Source organism: Colobus angolensis, unplaced genomic scaffold, assembly GCF_000951035.1.
Source record: "Colobus angolensis palliatus isolate OR3802 unplaced genomic scaffold, Cang.pa_1.0 Scaffold400, whole genome shotgun sequence".
Classification (NCBI taxonomy): Eukaryota; Metazoa; Chordata; class Mammalia; order Primates; family Cercopithecidae; genus Colobus; species Colobus angolensis.
Genome location: NW_012117378.1, coordinates 2,982,392 through 3,002,956, shown reverse-complemented (window position 1 = coordinate 3,002,956; position 20,565 = coordinate 2,982,392). Strand labels below are relative to the sequence as shown.

Here is a 20,565-nt window from a genome sequence, read left to right as displayed (position 1 = left end):
TTTTATGGTTTTAGGTCTTATGTTTAAGTCTTTAATCCATCTTGAGTTAATTTTTGCCTAGGGTATAAGGAAGGGAACCAGTTTCAGCTTTCTGCAAATGGCTAGCCAGTTTTCCCAACACCTTTTATCAAATAGGGAGTCCTTTCCTTATTGCTTGTTTTTGACAGGTTTGTCACAGATCAGATGGTTGTAGATGTGTGGCGTTATTTCTGAGGCCTCTGTTCTGTTCCATTGGTCTATATATCTGTTTTGGTACCAGTACCATGCGGTTTTTGTTACTGTAGCCTTCTAATATAGTTTGAAATCAGGTAGTGTGATGCCTCCAGGTTTGTTCTTTTTCCTTAGAATTGTCTTGGCTATGCAGGCTCTTTTTTGGTTCCATAAGAAATTTAAAGCATTTTTTTCTCATTCTGTGAAGAAAGTCAATGGTAGCTTGATGGGAATAGTATTGAATCTGTAAATTACTTTAGGCAGTATGGCCATTTTCACGATGTTGATTCTTCCCATCCAAGAGCATGGAATGTTTTTCCATTTGTTTATGTCCTCTCTTTTTCCTTGAGCAGTGGTTTGTAGTTCTTGAAGAGGTCCTTCCCATCCCTTGTAAGTCAATTCCTAGGTATATTATTCTCTTTATAGCAATTGTGAATGGGAGTTCACTCATGATTCTGCTCCTGTTTGTCTGTTATTGGTGTATAGGAATGTTTGAGGTTTATTTTCTGGTTAGCATATGTCCTATCATGATGAATATCCCATGTGTTTTTAAAGAGAATGTGTATATAGTATTTGTTGAGTATAGTATTCTATAACTACCAATTAGGCAAAGGTGGTTAGGTAGTGTTATTCAGATTTTTTTCTTAATAAAGAAATAAAGAATAAAGACTTTTCATCTTCTTCTTATATTAATTACTGACAGACTACTATTAAAAACCTTCAACAAAGGTTATCAATTTGCTTATTTCTCCCTCTAGTGTTATCAGTTTTTGTTTTATGAATTTTGAACCTCTCTTATTAGGTGCATACATATTTAAGATTGTCATATCTTTCTGATGAGTTAATTCTTTTATCATTTTGAAATACTATTTTTGTTTCTTGAAATAGATTTTGTCTTGAGATCTATCTGTCTCATATTAACATAACCACAACAACTTTCTTATGATTCCTGCTTATGCTATATATTATTTCCATCTTTTTATTTTCAACTTATTTGTCTTTTCAAATTTAAATGGACCCTTTTTTAGGCACTCTGATTATACAGGAGACTTTGTGGGGATTAAAAAGTGACATCATAATTCTCATAAAGTTTCCTGTATAGAGTATTTATTCCAAGGGTTACCAAATGTTTTTTGTAAAGGGCCAGATAGTAAATATGTTAGGTTTTGCAAACCAGTCTTTGCCAAAACTACCAAATTCTGCCATTGTAGCACAAAAGCATTTACAGAAAACATGTGAATGGTCAGGCGATTTTTTTCCACAAATATTTACAAAACAAGTAGGCAAAATTTTTCCTACAGGACATAGTTTATTGACTCCTTGTTTAGTTTTAGTCTATTTATATTTCTTTTTCTGTTTACATTTCATGTAATTATACATATGGTTGTGTTCAAGTCTATCATCATCCTATTTGTTTTCCTTTTGTCTTTTGTTTTTGTTTTGTTTTGTTTTTGTTCATTTTTTGACTATTTTGTGCTAATTGGATATTTTTAAATATTCTGTTTTATTTACTTTATTGGCTTCTTAGCTCTTTAAAAAAAATTTATAGTGTTTAAGGTTAATGCTATCCTATTCTCAACTTTCAAAGTCTATTTAGATTCAGTGTTATTCCACTTAACACCTAACCCTTCACAGTTCCAGCTCCAAACCTGATGATTCCCACTTCTCAGTTTCTACTTCCCATTTCCCAAATATAATAAACATTCAACAGTAAAATTCTGTTAGCTTATCCCTTATCGATTGTACCTTCTTTTGCACATTTTTTTTTATATATTAAAACCTCTACCTTGTGAAATTATTATTGCTTTTGTAAAAAATAGCCTATCTGTTAAGAAAATAATAAGGGGGATTAACATCTTATATTTCTGTCTGTTTATTTGTTTGACTCTTCCCATCTATGGACATGACTTTTCATATAGTATAATTTTCCCTTTTTTATTTAGCATTTTTTGTAGTTTATGTTTGTTGCAAATAATTTATGATCTTTTGTTTGTAATAAAATGCCCATTTTACCTTATTTTTGAAGGATATTTTTATTAGATATAAAATTCTCAAATAAATTTTTTCAGCATGTTAAACATATTGGCTCATTGTTAGCTTGCCTACCTTGTTTAGATGAACAGTTAGCAATTATTTTTTATTATTGTTCCCTGTAGTAATGTTCCTTTTCCTCTGATTGCTTTATCTTTTGTTTTCAGTGGTTTGACCATGACGTGTTTGGGTATTTCTTTAATATGATCTTTCTTAGGACTTTTTCAAATTCTGGATCCTATAAGTTGATTTTTCCCCATCAAATTTAGCATATTTTCAGCCATGATTTCTTTAAATAGTTTATATTCTATTTTTTTTTCTTCCTAAGACTACTATTATACATATGTTAGTTATTGGATATTGTCCCCCATTTCTGTTCATTAAAAAATAAATTGTGCCTTTATCCTTCAGATGGCAGAACTTCAACTGATTTCTCTTTCATCTCACTGACTCTTCTACTATTTCTGGCCTGCTGTTAAATTCATGTAGTGAATTTTACATTTCATTTATTGTTCTTTCCATTATAGAGTTTCTATTTGCCTTCAAAAATAGATTTTATTTATTTTCTGAGAGTCACCATCTGTTCTTTCATTAAGACTATATTTTCCTTTAATTCTATGAACACATTTTCTTTGGTTTTTTGAATATATGTTAATAGCTGATTTAAAGTCATCATCTGCTACATGCAAGACCCATGCCATCTCTGGGTCAGTTTCTTTTGATGGCTTATTCTTTACTATGTGTCACTTTTTTGGTCTATCTAGTAATCTAGTAATATAAGTAGTTATATACTGGACATGGTAAAAACGTTTAGTAGATGATCACCTTGAATTCATGTATCCCAGGGTATACATTTTGTTAGGGCAGACCTTTGGAAAACCTTGCATGTGTCAAAAGCCACTCTAACTGTTTCACTTAATCTCTGAACTCTATGTCTCCTGTAGATCTTGTCAAGATTTAGCTTTAAAGCTTTGTTAGGGTGAATCTAAAACATACCTTATTTTAGCTCATTATCTCTACTCACAAAGCATGACTCATAAAGCAGCCAATTTCTCAGCTGGCTGCCAGGGGTATTAGACTGCATTAATGAGGTATCGCCACTCTGGGTGACATGAACTCCAATATCCACTGTCACTGCTTGACCTCTAATTTCTCTAACATCTCTCATGCATTCTCAATCAGTAACAGTAACTCTCTAAAATATCTTATGTATTCTTGTTCTGGACATGTATAGCTCAATCCTTGGCCAAGAACTCATAGGAAATTCTGCTCAGATATCTGAAACCTCCCTTCTGAGCAGCTACTTCCTTTCTGGCTTCTTGCCTTGCATATTCTATTTACTTCAGCTTCCTTGAACTCTAATCTCTGCCTTCTAAGAGTTGCAGGCCATTTGCTTTGCTTAGATTCTAGCTTGCTTTGCTGAGGTTGGAAAGTTATCACTAAGGAGATAACTGGGACTATTATGGAGCTTTCCTGTTACTCATAAAGTACAGTTTTGTACAGTGTTGTACAGTGCTTGAAAATATTGTTGTAAAATGCTTGAAAATATTTTCTGAATATATTTTGGCCACTTTATGGTCATTTGTACAGAATGGACTAATCCAGGACAAGTTACTTCATTATAGCCAGAAACAGAAATTCCTCATGCCTTCTTTCTGATTGAGGTTTTCTGTTTTCTTCTGTTCACTCTGCTGGCTTGAGGTTAATCCACTTGAATTCTATTTTATAGAAATTAATCTTAGAGTCATTACTTTCATAATCGGACTCTAAAGTTAATTCATCTCTCTTGTCTCCTTCTCAGCATTGCAAGATATTATAACTGAAAATTTATCACCTCCCTCTTTTTTGGTACAATCACTTAGCTCTGCATTGTTTTGTTACTTATTGAATTAAACATGATTATTTTAAATATTATTTAATTAATATTTATTTATTTGTTTATTAAGTTTACCTACCTATTCACTATTTTTTCCAGTTCTTCTTGTATCTCATACTTATCTGAGATTCTTTCCTTTCTGCCCCAAAATCTTTCTTTAAAGTATCCTTTCCCTTGGGTCATTTGGTTGTAAACTTTGTTTTGATCCATCTGAATATATATTTACTGCATTTTTGTTCTCAAATTATAGTTTGAGAATAGAGTCTTAACTGATATTTTTTTCTCAGTACTAAGACTGTATTTTTCTAGTCTTCTGACATCCGTCATTGCTTTGAAAATCTGTTGATGGATGATATATTTGTGATTTGTTTGTTGGTAATTGTCTTAGCTTGCAATTAAGTAGAGTCAGCTCAAGATGAGGATTCTCAGTTTTGTTAGTTGGAATCAGAAAAATAATAATAATAATAATAAAAACAAGATAGAGCAGGAAAATTGCAAGTTAAAGATGCGACTTAGCAGAAGATCAGCCTGGTCCCATAAGCAGCACTGCAACCTGAGTGTTCCACAAAAATGTCCCCCATTCACGCTAGGGTATTGGCCTTTGGTATCCTTTTGTAAGTCATGCTTTGGCTTTGGGCTGTCCCTAGAGGAAGTGTGAAACTTTTGAGACATTTCCAGTGATATGAGGACAATTATCAATAGGAGGGTGAGTGTGGGTCTACTGTTTTGTGAAGGAACTCTGGGCAGGGCACCAAGAGTCAATCTATTATTTCAGGCTGTAAGAAGATCTCTTTGTCCTTGGTATTGTACTGTTTTACCAGTTTCTTGGTGCAAATTTCTTTTTATATATTCTGCTTGGAAAACATTTTGTTTCCTGAACCTGAAGATTCAATTATGGAAAATTGAAACTTCTTTTTTTTTTAATATTGTCTCTTCTAGATGACAAAATTTAAGAGTAAATGCCTCCTTAAACTTTTTGCCTTATTCGCTTGCCTTGACTTCGGCTTGGCCCTGGTCTTTGCATTCTCTCTTCTCTCTTCTTCAGGGAATCTGATTGGTCACAAGTTAGAACTTCCTATTTTCTCTTCCACCTTGCATAGGTTTTATCACTTTTTCTGTCTTTGTTTTATTTTATCTAATTATTCGAATGTATTTTTCAGTTTATTAGTTCCCTCTCTGAAGTTGTACCTAATTTTCTTCAATGCATCTATGCAATTATAATTTATTTATTTAATTTTTAATTTCTAGAAGTTACTTTTAGTCTTTTAAATTCTAATTGGTTTTAATATCCTATTGTTTCTTTGTTACATCCTTAGTTTCTGTAAATGGTTTGGATATGTGTTCTCTCCAAATGTCATGTTGAAATGTAATCCCCAATGTTGGAGATGGGGCCTGATGTGAGGTATTGAATCATGGGGTAAGATATCTCATGAATGGCTCAACACTATCCCCTTGGAGTAAGTTCTAGCTCAGTTAGTTCACATGAGATCTGGTTGTTTAAAAGGGGCTTCCTCCTCCATGTCTCTCTTCTACTCCCACTCTTGCCTTGTGATGTGTCTACTCCCGCCTCACCCTCCACCGTGTTTGTAAACTTACTGCTGAACTCATCAGAAGCCAAGCAGATATTGGTGCCATGCTTTCATAGCCTGCAGAACTGTAAGCTAATTAAATCTCTTTTCTGTATAAATTACCCAGTTTCAGGTATTCCTGTATAACAACACAAGAATGGCCTAATACATTTTCTCTTTTATACTCTCAGGGGTTTTTAACACACTGATTTTATTTTGTGTTATCTGACTGTACAAAATCTGAATTCCTTGGCAATCTAATTCTACTGTTTGTTGCTTGTTTGCACTCTCTTTTATAAAGGCTTACTTTTGGGTAGGTTGTGTAATTTTGGATTGTGAACTTATTATTGGTTTATTTAAAATTCTGGGAATCCTGAGGTGTCTAAGATGAGGTTAAATTCCTTTGAAGAGAATTTAATTTGCTCTTTAAGTTAATTTATCTTCTGGAAGATTTTCAGGACTTATAAACACTAGAAAACAAAGTCCAAAAGCCACAGGGGAAGGATTGTGGATTATGCATTTTTAGAAGAATTCCTTTTTTTTGTTACTCCAAACCAGAAATGTCACAAATATTTCCCTTGTCACTTACCCCTGTTAAGGTGCATTTAAAAAAATTTATCCACCCTTTTGGACTTTTGAGTGCTGTAAACTCCAACAGCTCATCTTTTGCAAGCCTAAAATCTTCTCCACTATTTCCTATAAGGCTATTAAAATCCAAGGTTCCAAGATCCTAGTGTTAGTAAACACCACCAAAATACCCATAATTTTTGCACTAGGATGTTAACCATTGTTTCAACTCTGTCTTCATTTTGCCCTTGTGAGATCATCCTTGCTTTTTGTGAATTCAAAAGTGCATTTTAAAGTATGTTTGTTGTATTTTATTATGCATTTCTAAATGTTTTGAAGAAGAAGAGCGTTTGAGAATTTTTAGTGTCTATATTGCCAGAAGCATAAATCTACTTTATTGAGCACAATGTAGCTTTTATTTTTGTTTCCTTTTTCCATCATACTTTGATAGTGGGATATGGTGGTATTCAACTATAATTCCATTTGCTTAGATTGTTTATCTTTTGAATTCAGATTTTTTGGGTTTTCTGTGCTTATGTGCTTTCCACATTGCAAAATTTGTTTCTGCTGAATTATTTCTGTTGTTTATGTTCTCCATCAAAATTGTTGAATCCTAGAAGAATAGAGGCAAAGACTGAGAGTTAATTTTATCTAATTTTTAAAATGTTAATTCCTTTGCACAGCTAAATTTGTATACTATGTTTTATACATGATTTAGTGCATTATGCACTGAAACTACCTACTAGTAAAACTTCCATCCTCTTTGGGCTAAATCAGAAATGTTATGAAAATGGGAAAAGTGTTCTTCATGTCTCTTTTCAATAGTTATTGTGAATAGTAAGAGCAATAATATATATGTAAAAGAAATTCCAAGTGATTAGTTTGAGCAAAGGGTCAATAAAAGGTGCTTGTAGCATTTCTTAAATATAATGTGAAATTTCAGTTACACTGTGAATACTTAAAACCATATTATTTTTTCTTTCATTGCTTTTCATCCAATGAGCTAATGAGTTATTTGAGCCTCCTCCATTCATGCTAAAATTTCTGTGTTATTGATATCTTTTCTAGGCTCTTAATGTTCCTCTTTCTGTCTGTTTTTGTGGGATGTGTGTGGTGCTTCTGTCTTTTTACATTTTGTGCTGGTGGTGTGTGTATACCAGTATATTACATTGATAATTTTTTTGATATTTCAATTGAATTTACTTAAATATAAATCTCTAAGAGATAAATATATTCATTTTACATAACTCTGATATGGTTATCACATGTGACACAATTAATATTAACTCATTACCATCTAATGCCCATTCTATAGGCAAACAGTTCATATTTTCCTATTGGACAAATTCTAAACAATTACTTTCCTTGATACCATATGCTCAAGTAAATTAATATTCTTATTCTACTTAGCTCATATATTGGAAAATCATTCCAGGGCCAATGCAAAAAGACAAAGTGATAAAGAAATTTCGTAATTTCTATCAAGATATGGGTACTAGAATTTCACTAAAACAGTGAAAAGCACTTACCAACACAGAATTTTGCCTTAATTTAAAAACTGAAATAAGATTGATTTTCTTTTGAATTAATTTACTGTTTTATAAGTTTATTTGATGGTTTTCAAAGGGGTACTTCTCTTTGAGGGTTTTATTTTGTTATTATGTTTGGTTTTAGACATTGTTGATGGTGATTGTTTTAGCCAGAAGCAAGAATCCTGTATTACTACTAAGTCATCTTTCTGGAACTTCTTCAGGACAGCTTATACAAAAAGCAAGAAACCCCTAGGGCAACTGGTAAATGAATACCTGATAGCTAAGAAAACCTGAGAAGAATTTACACAAGACTTAAGATGAACATTGTAAATGCAGCAGATAGTATAAAATCAAACAGGATTTTGAGAAAATAGTAGCTCCTCTACTACTGATCGTTTAACTTAGGAACTCTCATAGACATTTACTAGGCTACACACCGGAGCTCAAGTATGTCAGTTCTGCCTATTATTTCCAACTGATGGCATTTGTAGACACATATGAGGAATACAGAACCTTTGAAACAACTAGTTTTGCAGACAGCCCTTGGAATCTAATATGTTTATAAGAAGAGAAGCTTCTGTTTTAAGGTCTCAATAATTAACTCAGGAAAATTAAATAATATTCCAGGAAGGAAAGCTGATAAGGGAGAGAAGCACTCCATACTATTAATTATAACAGACTAGAACACTTAGTGGTAAAATAATTACAATAATAAGTTTCATAGAAATTAAGGAAATAGTTGAAGGAAGAATTAAGAAAGCCCTAGTTTAGAGCACTATATCATCTAAAGCAAGTTTCTCAAACTTTAATATGCCTTCTGATCATCTAGCACTCTTGTTGAAATGAAGAATCTGACTCAGCTGGTGGAGCCTGGCATTCTGTATTTCTAAAGAACTCTAGGTGATGGTGATGCTGCCAGTTTATGGATCACCATTTGAGTATAAGAGATCTAGACTCTCGGAATTTGACTTTGGCAATGGTGTCACACAGAAGGTAAGAAAATAAGTAATAAAATACCTCAAATGCAATTCAGAGAATAGTGGAGGATTGTGTGTGTGTGTGTGTGTGTGTGTGTGTTTGTGTGTGCGCACGCGCTGCAATGTATAGAATAATATATGTAAATTTCTTTAAACTCTTAGGCAATAATAACTATTTTGAATTAAAGATATAATATGTTTAAAATTCTAATGAATACATGAAAATGTAGAAAATAGCAAAGACCTACAAAGAATAGAATTTGTGGGGGACATACATTTAAAATAAAATGAGAAACTTCACAGTAAGAAGAATGCATTCCAATAATAAGACATAAGGACAGAATTTGTGTTGGACTAACAGGTGCACATGTGGAAAGAACAGAAGCACATTAGCTCAGCTGAAAAGTCAAAGGATAAGGGTTGGTGGCAGTTCCCGGCCTTCAAATCTTACCTTTGCTCAATGGCTGTGCCTTGGGCAACATGGTAACCAAACTGTGCTTCAGCTCACTCATCTATAAAATGGGGATAATAGTGTAATCAGCCAGGAAGGTTGTTATGAGTATTTATTATTTATTTATTTTAGAACTAAAACTGTCTATATTTGCAGATGACATGATTATCTACATAGAAAATTTAATATGCAAGACAGCAACTTAGAGCAATGCCTGGCTTCTATTTGGCAGTACTGAAGGATTAGTTTTATTATTACAATAATGATAATAATGTTATTTCTAAAAATTTAAGGCTAAGAGATTTAAAGGATAGTTCTCAAAAGATAGAAGCCGGCGAGGTATGGTGACTCACACCTGTAATACCAGCACTTTGGGAGGCTAAGGTGGGCGAATCACTTGAGGTCAGGAGTTGAAGAACAGCCTGATCAACATGGTGAAATCCCGTCTCTACTAAAAATTACAAAAATTAGCCAGGCATGGTGGCACGAGCCTGTAACCCCAGCTACTCGGGAGGCTGAAGCAGGAGAATTGCTTGAACTTGGGAGATGGAGGTTGCAGTGAGCCAAGATCACATCACTGTACTCCAGCCTGGGTGACAGAGCAAAACTCAGTCTCAAAAAATAAATAAACAAATAAATAAATAGAAGATTTCTTGAGTCCATGTTGCTGCTAAATTGTCTATGGGAGAAAAGTTGGGTTATTTATTTAAATAAACAATACGGAGTAAAAAATAATGATTAAGAAAATAAAATTATCATGGACAGAGTATATCATTTAGAGAAGGATGTTGTCATCAACGAAGTAAAAATCTGATTGTTAAAATTTAAAAAGTAATGCTAGACTTGAATTATTCTTAGGAAACAGCTTCTCCATATGCTTTAAACATGGGATTTAGCTTTGTTATCTTTGTTATTTTATTTCTTCCTTTCTTCTGGCTTGGATTAAGCACATATTTTTAAATTCCTGGGCCTTAATCATTACCTTTGTGGGTGTTCATCATTGATGATTGATTTAGGTATAATTATAATTCAGTAAAGTTTTTTCTATCTTATTGCTTTTAGACAGAGACGAAGAGGTGTTTACTGTATTTCTTTTTCTGTTTATATTTTCTTTCCAAAGTTTAAATGCAGACACTTCTAAAAACCTACAATTACAAACATTTGCTTTACTTGTGTTTTTTTCTGAAAAAAAAAAATAAAAGCTCCATAAAATTAATAGGCAAGAGAAAATTAGATAGGAATCCAATTGGTGGAATATTTAGTGTTTACAAAAGGAAATAATTTCAGAGGTCAGGCATAGCACTGAAAGTCTGATGCTGGGTGTTTCCTGGCTAAAGTTGCCCAAATTTTAAGAATTTCTCAAATATATATACTGTTAAGTATAAAAATATGCTTTAAAATTGAATAGACATAGATTCTATGCTCAATTAAACATACATAAAAATGATTAAATAATCTGAGGAGAAGTCTAAGTCAAAAATATAAAAACAAAATGTATTCTAGGGAAAGACTGCTGTTGTCTTCAGGCGCAGCCCTGAAAGGTTGGTTCTCCAATGATCACACCTGTAGTGCTAATGAGGAACACCTGCAGATTGAAAGCCGCCCTTTTATTTCTTCTTGATTACCTTTAAAATCAGGAATTATTTAAAAAATTGGCCAGGTATGGTAGCTCATGCCTGTAATCCCAGCACTTTGGGAGGCCGAGGCGTGCAGATCATCTGAGGTCAGGAGTTTGAGACCTGCCTGACCAACATGGTGAAACCCCGTTTCTACTAAAAATACAAAATTAGCTGGGCGTGCTGGCGCATGCCTGTAATCCCAGCTACTTGGGAGGCTAAGACAGGAGAATCACTTGAACCTGGGAGGTGGAGGTTGCAGTGAGCCGAGATCGTCCTATTGCACTCCGGCCTGGGCAACAAGAGTGAAACTCCGTCTCAAAAGAAACAAACAAACAAAATCTAATAGTGCCCATTTTTTAAGGGCCATAGACAGATGAATTTGGATCCTAATGTCACTTGAAAAGCATATTGAAGAAAAATGTGCATATGGAAAAGTGAGCAAATCTTAAGGGTGCAACTCAATACATTTTTTGCAAAAGGAATATACCTGAAGATCCAACACCTAGATCAAGAAACAGAAGATTTTCTTAACCTCAGAGGCTCTCCTCATGTCCTCTTTCAGGTACTGTATCCTCAGAGCATTTCCTCCCACTTTTATATAAATGTGTATTAGTTTTTCAGGGCTGGCATAATAAAATACCATAGATTGGGTGGCTTAAGAAATAGAAATTTATTTTCTGACAGTTTTGGAGGCTGGAAGTCCAAGATTAAGGTGCCAGCAGGGTTGATTTCTCCCAAGGCCTCCCACCTTGACTTGCAGACAGTATCTTCTTGTGCCCTCACAGCCTGTGCTCATGCATCACTGGCGTCTTTCTCTCGTCTTACAAGGGCAACAGCTGCATTAGATTAGAGCGCCACTCTAAAGACCTAATTTAACCTTAGAGGCCCTATTGCCAAAGACAGTCTAATTGAGTGTTAGAGCTTTGCGATATGAATTGTGAGGAGATACAATTGAGCCCATAACAGAATGTTTTCCTGAGTACATACTCTTTCCATATGACTTCTTTCTTTAACATGGTTTGTGATATTCATTCATGTTGTTCATGTAATCAGGGTTTCTTCAGTCTCATTAATGCAGAGCATTTCATTGTATGAATATATCTTAATTTATTAATCAGTTTTACTGTTTATGGAAATTTGGGTTATTTCTGTTTTTTTCTTGTGAATAGTGCTACTAAGAATATTGTACATAATACAATATGTCTTCTAGTACATAATATTCGGCAACTTTTATAGTGAAATCGCACAGACATAAGGTGAGATACTACCAAAGGAGAGTTACTATCAAGCTCTTTTCCAAAATAATTACATGAATTTCTACCCCCACCAGCATGATATGGCAGTACTATTGTTCCACATCCTTGCTAACTCTTGCTATCATCTTTTTTTTTTTAATTCAGCCTCATTTGTTTGCATGTAGTGATGTCTCATTGTAATTTTAGCTTGCATTCCAAAAGACTAATAAAGGTGAGGGATTTTTAGTATGTTTATTGAAAATATGAAAGCCTTCTTTTGTGAAGTTTATATTTATGACTTTTGCCCATTTTTCTATTGAGTTGCCTTTTTTCTTATTGATTTATAGAAGTTTATTGTATATATTCTGAGTATTGCAAGTTTCTTTTTGTACTCCATGGCTTGTCATTTCATCTTCTACTTGGCATCTTTTGATAAACAGAAGTTTTTTATTTACATGCAGTCGAACATTAATGTCTTCCCTTGACGGTCACCACTTATATTCTCTTTAAGAAATCACGGTCTGCCCCAAAGGGAAAGATATTTTCTTCTAAAAGCTTTATTGTTTTGTTTTGAACATAAAAACGCACAACCTTCTGGAATTGATTTTTGTGTATGTAGGAGTCAAGATCCACTTTTTCACCACAAATGCATATATAATTCATTCAGCACCATTTAGTAAAGCAATTGCCCCTTCGCTACTGTTCTACGTTGTCAAACTTGCCATAATTTACATGTGTAATTTGTTGTTATAACTTGTGAGTTTGTTTATAGACTTCCTCTTTTGTTTCATATATCTATTTATCTGTCTTTGTACCAGTTACTGTCTTAATTACAAAAGCTTTATAATAAGTTTTGATATCTGGCAATTTAAAAATTCTAGTTTTGTCTTCCTTGGCTAATCTTGGCGCTTTGTATTCTTGCACAAATTTTAGCTTGTTTTTTTTATATAAAAAAAAGACTACTGGAATTTTGGTTGTGATTACTATGAATATCCAGATTAATTTGAGAATTGACATCCTTATAATTCTGAGTCTTCCAGTGTGTGAGCATGATGCATCTCTCTCCATTTATTTTTGTCTGCTTTATTTCCTCTAAATACTATTTTGTAGATTTTTGGTGTAGATATCATGAATATCTTTTGTTAGATTTTATTCTGAGTATTTGAGATATTTAATTATATTTTAAATGTTATAATTCTTATTTTTTATTTGTTCATTATGGTAGCATAATTTGTTTTTGTATAATAACTGAATTCAGTAACATTGCTAAATTTACTAATTAAATCTAATAGTTTTCTGTGGACTCTTTAAAAACGGTTATTTTTATTTTAATGTATTTCATCATTAAGAGAAATGAATTAAAATTATTTTCATTGACATTTCTATTGAAAATAAAATTGGAATTTTTATTTTAAAATGTTAATTGAATAATAATATTAACTTATAGTGAAAAGAAAAGCTGGACTATAGATGCGAGTGTGGAATAGTTCAACAGCATGTGAGTAGATGCTAGAAAAACTGGAACCACTGCCTCTTCTCTGTCTTCATAAGCATAATACTCTTCAGTAAATGAGTCTTCCATTCTGGTCTTTAGTTTTTATATCTACAAAATTATGATACTGTACTATATGAGTTTAAGTTCTGTTTTACCTGGGATGGATGACTGAGATAACTTTTTGCTAAATGATTGTGCTTTAGACGTTTTTCCTTTTCTGCTTTTTCTTTTATAGTCTTGTGATGATGGGGATAATGGGCCTTATGTGACCTCATTCTGGGGAAGGGTACTGGGTGGGACAAAGTCCACCTGCACTCCCCCATCTCCTATTCAGGGTATTTGAGAACTTCTGTTGCTCCTGGATACCAGGTGTTGGCTATTGAGATGATGCAATTTTGTCTCAGGTTCATCTCTTTAGAGACTGTCCTCCACTAATGCACCCTAAGTGTTCCTATATCATGTTAAATGTTGAATGATGTTTTTTTCCCCTAAAAATCTCAAGTTCTTTTGAGTCTATGTCCTGAAAAGTCATCTGCTAGTCCTAATGCTTCTATTACCTTTATTCCACTTTCTTGTGGGGGATTTCACTTAGAGAAAAGGGAAATGAGGACTTCACATTTGGCCTTCTCCTCTGTTTCTTTTCCTCTTGCCTATACACTTGAGCTTGAGGTAATTTTTTATATTCTTTACATCATATCCTTTTCTCCTCTTTTAGCATAGCGAAAGTCCTTGATCTAGTTTTCTAAGTCTGAATTCGAATATTGTAATGGAAACAGGAAAAGCCTTATAGTCAAGATCATTGTCTTGCTATATGGATCCAGAATTGTTGCCAGATGTCAAAAAGTAGACTGACCTTTTTCTTACTTTATTCATCTTGTAGCAATTCTGATTTTTTTAGAGGCAAATGCTATGCCTGGCAGAAAGGTGAGGTCAGACACAGAGAAATGCAAAAGGATTGCCTTTAGATACATTTCCAAACAACAGCATCCTTGTTATCCTTGTTAAATAATGTCATACCATATTTCTCATGTGATTTTCTTTTCTGCTTCTTTTCTATCTGACATGTCCTAATAGTCTTTAACTTTAATGTGGCCATGGACATAGGGAGGGGAACAATACACACCTGGGCCTGTCAGGGGAGTGGGGCAGGGGAAGGGAGAGCATCAGGATAAATAGCTAATGCATGCGGGACTTAATACCTAGGGGATGGGTTGATAGGTGCAGCAAACCACTATGACACATGTTTACCTATGTAACAAACCTGCATGTCCTGCATCTGTATCCTGGAACTTAAAGTAAAAGTAAATAAAAAAAAAAATTTGGTGTGGCAACAATAAGGAACTGCTATCATAGGACATGGAAAGATATTATGCCGCATAAGTCAACTCTGTCTGCCTACATTAATAGATATTTAATAGCAATTGTGTCTGCACTTAACAGGAACCTTCTCCATATATTCTGATCATTGAGCTTAGCACAAAAGGAAAATGGTGAGAGGCACATGTTATAACAACTGCCCTTGAAGAACTTCAAATATATCTGTGGAGACATGACAGCACAAGACAACGCAAGAAGGCAATACAAGTTATAGGCATTGGCTATAATTACTGCACAAGGTAGAAGAACGATAAAATCAACAGAGTCCAAAGTACCTGGAGATCACTTTCTGGAGAAGTTGTCATTAAAGCTTTGACAGGGCAGTAAATTTGGAAGGTGTTGAAAAGTAAGAATTGAACCACAAGCAGAAGGAACAGACATGAAGAATGGAACTGGCTTAGAACAATGTGGCAGCCATTAGACACTCTGCTTGACTAACAGAGATTATACTGAAGAACAATGTAAAATGCATGGAATGTTTAGGAAAGCTTTAAAAAATAATATATCCAGAAGACATATTGTATAATTTTTAGCTGTTTCCCCCTTGAGTTTCTTAAAACATAAATTGTAAAAAACTAGTATCATAGGATGTAAAATTGGAAAACTTTGACCCCTTAAAGCAATAGTTATCAGATACTAACGTGATTTATGAACCAGATCACCTTGTAGAAATTCCCTAGTGGGAATGTAAGAGCTGCACAGATATCTCCTACATTTCTAATCCAAAAGGGTTGGGAGACCTGGAGATTGGGGGACGATTTTATGGAGTGAGCCGCGGGTGTACTAGAAATATACATAAGGAGAGATGGTATAGGATGTTTTCCCCCTCGGAACCAGAAAAAGCTACTTCAAGGAGACTCTCTAGAGAGTTTAAAAGTTATCTCTTGAAGTTTTGAGGTTTTAGTGGAGACAGTGGACTGGTTTCTGATGAATTCAAAGACCAAAGATGAGGCGGTGAGCAGCTTATGGTAGAGCAAAGTAAAGATTCTGAATGGGGATTCATCTATTTTTCAGAGTCATTAGTTTCCTCTGGAAGAGAGGTGGGCCACGAATATGAAAGAGCTGTCGCCGGGCGCGGTGGCTCAAGCCTGTAATCCCAGCACTTTGGGAGGCCGAGACGGGCGGATCACGAGGTCAGGAGATCGAGACCATCCTGGCTAACACGGTGAAACCCCGTCTCTACTAAAAATACAAAAAAACTAGCCGGGTGAGGTGGCGGAGCTACTCCGGAGGCTGAGGCAGGAGAATGGCGTAAACCCGGGAGGCGGAGCTTGCAGTGAGCTGAGATCCGGCCACTGCACTCCAGTCTGGGCGACACAGCAAGACTCCGTCTCAAAAAAAAAAAAAAAAAAAGAAAGAGCTGTCATGAGGTTGTCCTAGGTATTTCCTTATGGTTCTCGGCTGACTAGTGGCTGTGGATGGAGTAAGTAACAAAGTGAGACAGTACGACCCACATCAGGCAGAGTACAGGTGAAGGGTTTCCAGTGATTGGAGGGGAGTATTACTGAAGAACCAGGAAAAGCTCCAACAGGGAGAGAACCAACTTTGTGCCTGTCCCAAAGAGTGAGTCTTCTTGCTTAGTGAGCAGAAAGTAAGCACTTTCCTTCTTCATTTATCTCTTGTTTCCTCACCTTTCCTTTTTCACTCCATTGCCACATTACAGAGGCATCAGGATCCAAGGTTCACTAGCTGGAAAAGAAGGACATGGGGGAAAAATAGAGACCAACAAATTCCTTTCCGTTGGCTATTGGCTCCCATTTGCAGCAGATTCTAGCTACAGGAGACTGTTAAAACTGTAAGCCAGTTTGTCACGTGCAGCTGGGTGTTCTGATTTCTAAATTGAGAATATGTTTGATGAGCTAGCAGGGGTCCCCAGCCCTCAAGCGGTGGACAGGTAACTGTCTGTGGCCTGTTAGGAACTGGGCCACACAGTGGGAGATGAATGGTGGACAAGCAAGCATTACTGCCTGAGCTCCACCTCTAGTCACATCAACTGCAGCATTAGATTCTCATAGGAGCATGAACCCACTTGTGAGCTGCACATGCAAGGGATCTAGGTTGTGTGCTCCTTATGAGAATCTAATACCTGATGATCTGAGGTAGAATAGTTTCATCTGGAAACCATTCCACCTCCCCCATCTTTAGAAAAATTTGTCCTGATACCAAAAGGTTTGAGGACTACCAATTAAAGTAACCATAAGATTTTTTTTTCTGAAATAAGTTCTAAGTGATCAGGGTCTAGGTAGAAGCCTGATTCTGGTTGGCCGAAGACATGTGTTACTAGTTTCTTTGGCTGCCATAAAACATTACCACTAATTGAGCAGTTTAGAACAAGAGAAATTCAATGTCACTTTTCTGGAGGCTAGAAATCTAAAATAAAGGTGTCTACAGGGCCCTGCTCTCTCCAGAGGCTCTAGAGGAGAATCTGTTTGATGCCTTTCTCTTAGTTTCTGATGTTGCTGGCAGTCCTTGGCATTCCTTAGCTTGTAGATTTATCACTCCGATCTCTGCATGTCTTGTCATATGGCTCTCTGTCTGTGTGTGTCTTTGTGTTCAGATGGCATTCTCTTCTCCATGTATGTCCATCCCTGTGTCTCATCTCTTCTTATAAGGTTACCAGTCATACTAGATTTAGGGGCCACTTTATCTAGCATAACTTCATCTTAAATTACATCTTAATTGCATCTGCAAAGATTCTTTCTGAGTAAGATCATATTTAGGGTAGGACTTCAATATATCTTTCAGGAGTACATAATTTAACCCACAACAGATGTTATGTAGATTTTGGTCTACTTGATGCCTGTACCTGGAGTTAGGGATTGTTGTTGGTATGAATCAAAGTCCCTTCCTAATTTCTTTATTTAGAAGACATGTATACTGTACTCTTTCAAAATATACAGTGTGAGGTTCTGAGTCTGAAACAGTGTTTCTTAGTTAAGCCCAATCGGGGCTCAGCTATTAGAAAAGCCACTTTATATTTTGTCCATTTTCCTCCCAGTGCTGTTACTAATGTTTCTCTTCTTTGACATCCTCTGAGCATTTTAACAAGAAATTTAGAAGACTCCTGATAGACACTGTGAGTGGACCTTACATTAATCTGGACTGCATTTTTTTTTAATGCTTCCAGTTTTTGTATACATTGCCCCATCTTCCTGGAAAGACATACCTGCTTACCTGTCTGTTAGGCCTTAGTACTTCAGAGTTCTCTTTTGTGAAATTTTCTTAGACCAAACAGTGCTGATTGTCAGCCATGTGTACCAGTTCAGCTATTCTGACTGATTTTTGTGGGGATGGGGGACAGGGACTCTTCCTGTTGCCTAGGCTGGAGTGTAGTGCTATAATCTCAGTTCACTGTAGCCTCTGTCTCCTGGTCTCAAGTGATCTTCCCATCTCAGCTTTTCGAATAGCTAGGACTACAGGTATGTGCCACCAAACCTGACTAATTTTTGTTTTTGTAGAGACAAGGCCTTGCCATGTTGCCCAGGCTGGTCTTGAACTCCTGGGCTCAAACAATCCTCCTACCTTGGCCTTCCAAAGTGCTGGGATTACAGAGGTGAGCCACTGCACCCGGTCCTGACTTAGTTTTTAAGAATATCTCTTAAATCCTTTTCTGACTCCAGAATATTCTTTTAATACTTCCTGCCCTTCAAACTCTGTGTATTGTCTAATGGTGATATTTTCACCAATTACTTGAAATAATTGTCCACAGATGTGTTTCCTCTACTAAACTATGCTTTTCTTAAGTCTCTTTTTGTTTGCTGTGGTTTCTTCAGTCTGTCACAGGCATTGGCTTGCAGTAGGGGCTCACCAGGTGTTTTCTGAATTGGATCAAGTGTTCATAAGAATAGTTAAGGGCCAGTTGCTTCAAGTGAGTCTTGAAGTATATCACAATTTCTTGAAGGCCTTCTTCAAGCTAAAGTTCTCAGCAAAATCAAGGGGAACCACTGCAGTCGAGCAGCTGACAGCTTACTAATCTTCTTGAAATACTGCTATTCAGTCTTTTTCACCCACCTGCCTGAAAGACCCAGAAGGACTCTCTTCCTTCATCATCACAGAGTCTAATTAATAAATCGGCAAAATAGGTAATGTCCAGTATGATATGATTCAATCATTTTATTGTGTGGGGCAGTGATTCTCAATGGAATAGTAAGCTTTCTTTGTTGTTGTTATTTAAAGAACAGTGATAATAATAGGAATAATAATGATGATATTATATTAGCTAATGCTTAGCTTGGTACTATGCTATGTTCTTCACATGTTTTTATCTCAATTATCAACTCCATGGGGGATAGGAAAAAATATCATTCCCGTATTACAGATGAAAAATGAAGACTTACAGAATTTATTTGTCCAAAATCACACAATTGGTAAGATGAAGTGATTGCAGTTATATCACTATTCTTATGACTGCTTTAGTCAATTAATCAATGTTGTTTTAAACTGTTAGCATCTTCTCTTTAGCCAATAACTTTCTTAAGGGGTGAATTTAAAATTCTTACCTATCTATGTGACAGTCCTTTCTGGAAAGCTATTGCTCAGGCTTGAATTTTGTATCCTCCAATGTGAACATTTAGATAATGATGCAGTAAAATCTTTTATGGGATACTCCTCAAGATTGTTACACGTTAAGGGAGGGAATAAGATATATTTTCATAACTTTTGACTTCGATAAAGTACTTTCCTCCGCGTTGCAGCATAGAAAAGCTCTGAAATTACATCTCATAAGGAAGGAAATCTGCAATTATTTAGTTATCCCACAATATCTCATTTTATTACTTTGTGGAAAGACCAAAACTTGCATGAATATTTTAAAACCCATGCTCACTAGTAGTGGAAAGAAAGTCAGTTTAGATAATTGTAAATTCCATTTCAGACCGTTGTATTCCAAGTAAATGTTCTGTCCTGACATGGCTTACATCTTGTCTTTTGAAATGATCGAAGCTAGTGCCTTTTCTTGCTCGAGTGCCAGTCTTGTTCACATGTGAGAGAAGAAAGAGAAGCAAAGAAAACAGGGCTGAGTATCTGCTGCAGTCAACCATGTTCTCAGCTGCAAGGGAGAAAGGACATTTGGGGAAGTAATTTGGCATTTAAAGCAAGTGTTTCCTGAGGCAGCTGCTGAATGGAGCTGAATATTTTGTTAAATTATTTTCTTCTCTGACCTTTATTACTAATGAATCTTCTTTAAGAGGCATTTAAAGAGGAAAAAAGAAAGGTTGTTTTTATTAATCTTCTTTCTCTTTTTCCATAGAACACAAAGAAATGGTGTTACCTGGCAAGAGATCTTCTGTCTCTTATGAAAAATTAGACAAAGGTAATGCTTATTTTGAATTGATATTTTTTTTCAGTCTGTATAACTCTGATACATGAAACTAGTTGGCTATCCTTGATTACTGGTTTTAGATATTGAATTATCCATCAAAAAAGTAAATTATTATCTGAAAAGCCAAGGGAAGGCCTTACGATGATCATCAGATTGATAAAGTGAACAGTACATTTTTAGATATATAATAGCTTTTCAAAACATTGTGGGTAATGGTTAATTTTCTGATACCATTTTTTTTTTTTTTTTTTTTTTGAGACGGGGTCTCGCTCTGTCGCCCAGGCTGGAGTGCAGTGGCCGGATCTCA

The 20,565-nt window shown here is 35.3% G+C and overlaps 1 protein-coding gene across 2 annotated transcripts in view; it reads left to right on the top strand.

Annotated features, from left to right (window-relative positions):
• The window catches only part of INPP4B (inositol polyphosphate-4-phosphatase, type II, 105kDa), an 825,859-nt gene that overhangs the window by 99,053 nt on the left and 706,241 nt on the right, over positions 1-20,565 (top strand). For both annotated transcript variants that reach the window (XM_011955816.1, XM_011955817.1), the window contains exon 2: positions 20,187-20,249. The gene's annotated coding sequence lies outside the window, so the exon portion shown is untranslated. The remainder of the gene's footprint in view (positions 1-20,186; positions 20,250-20,565) is intronic.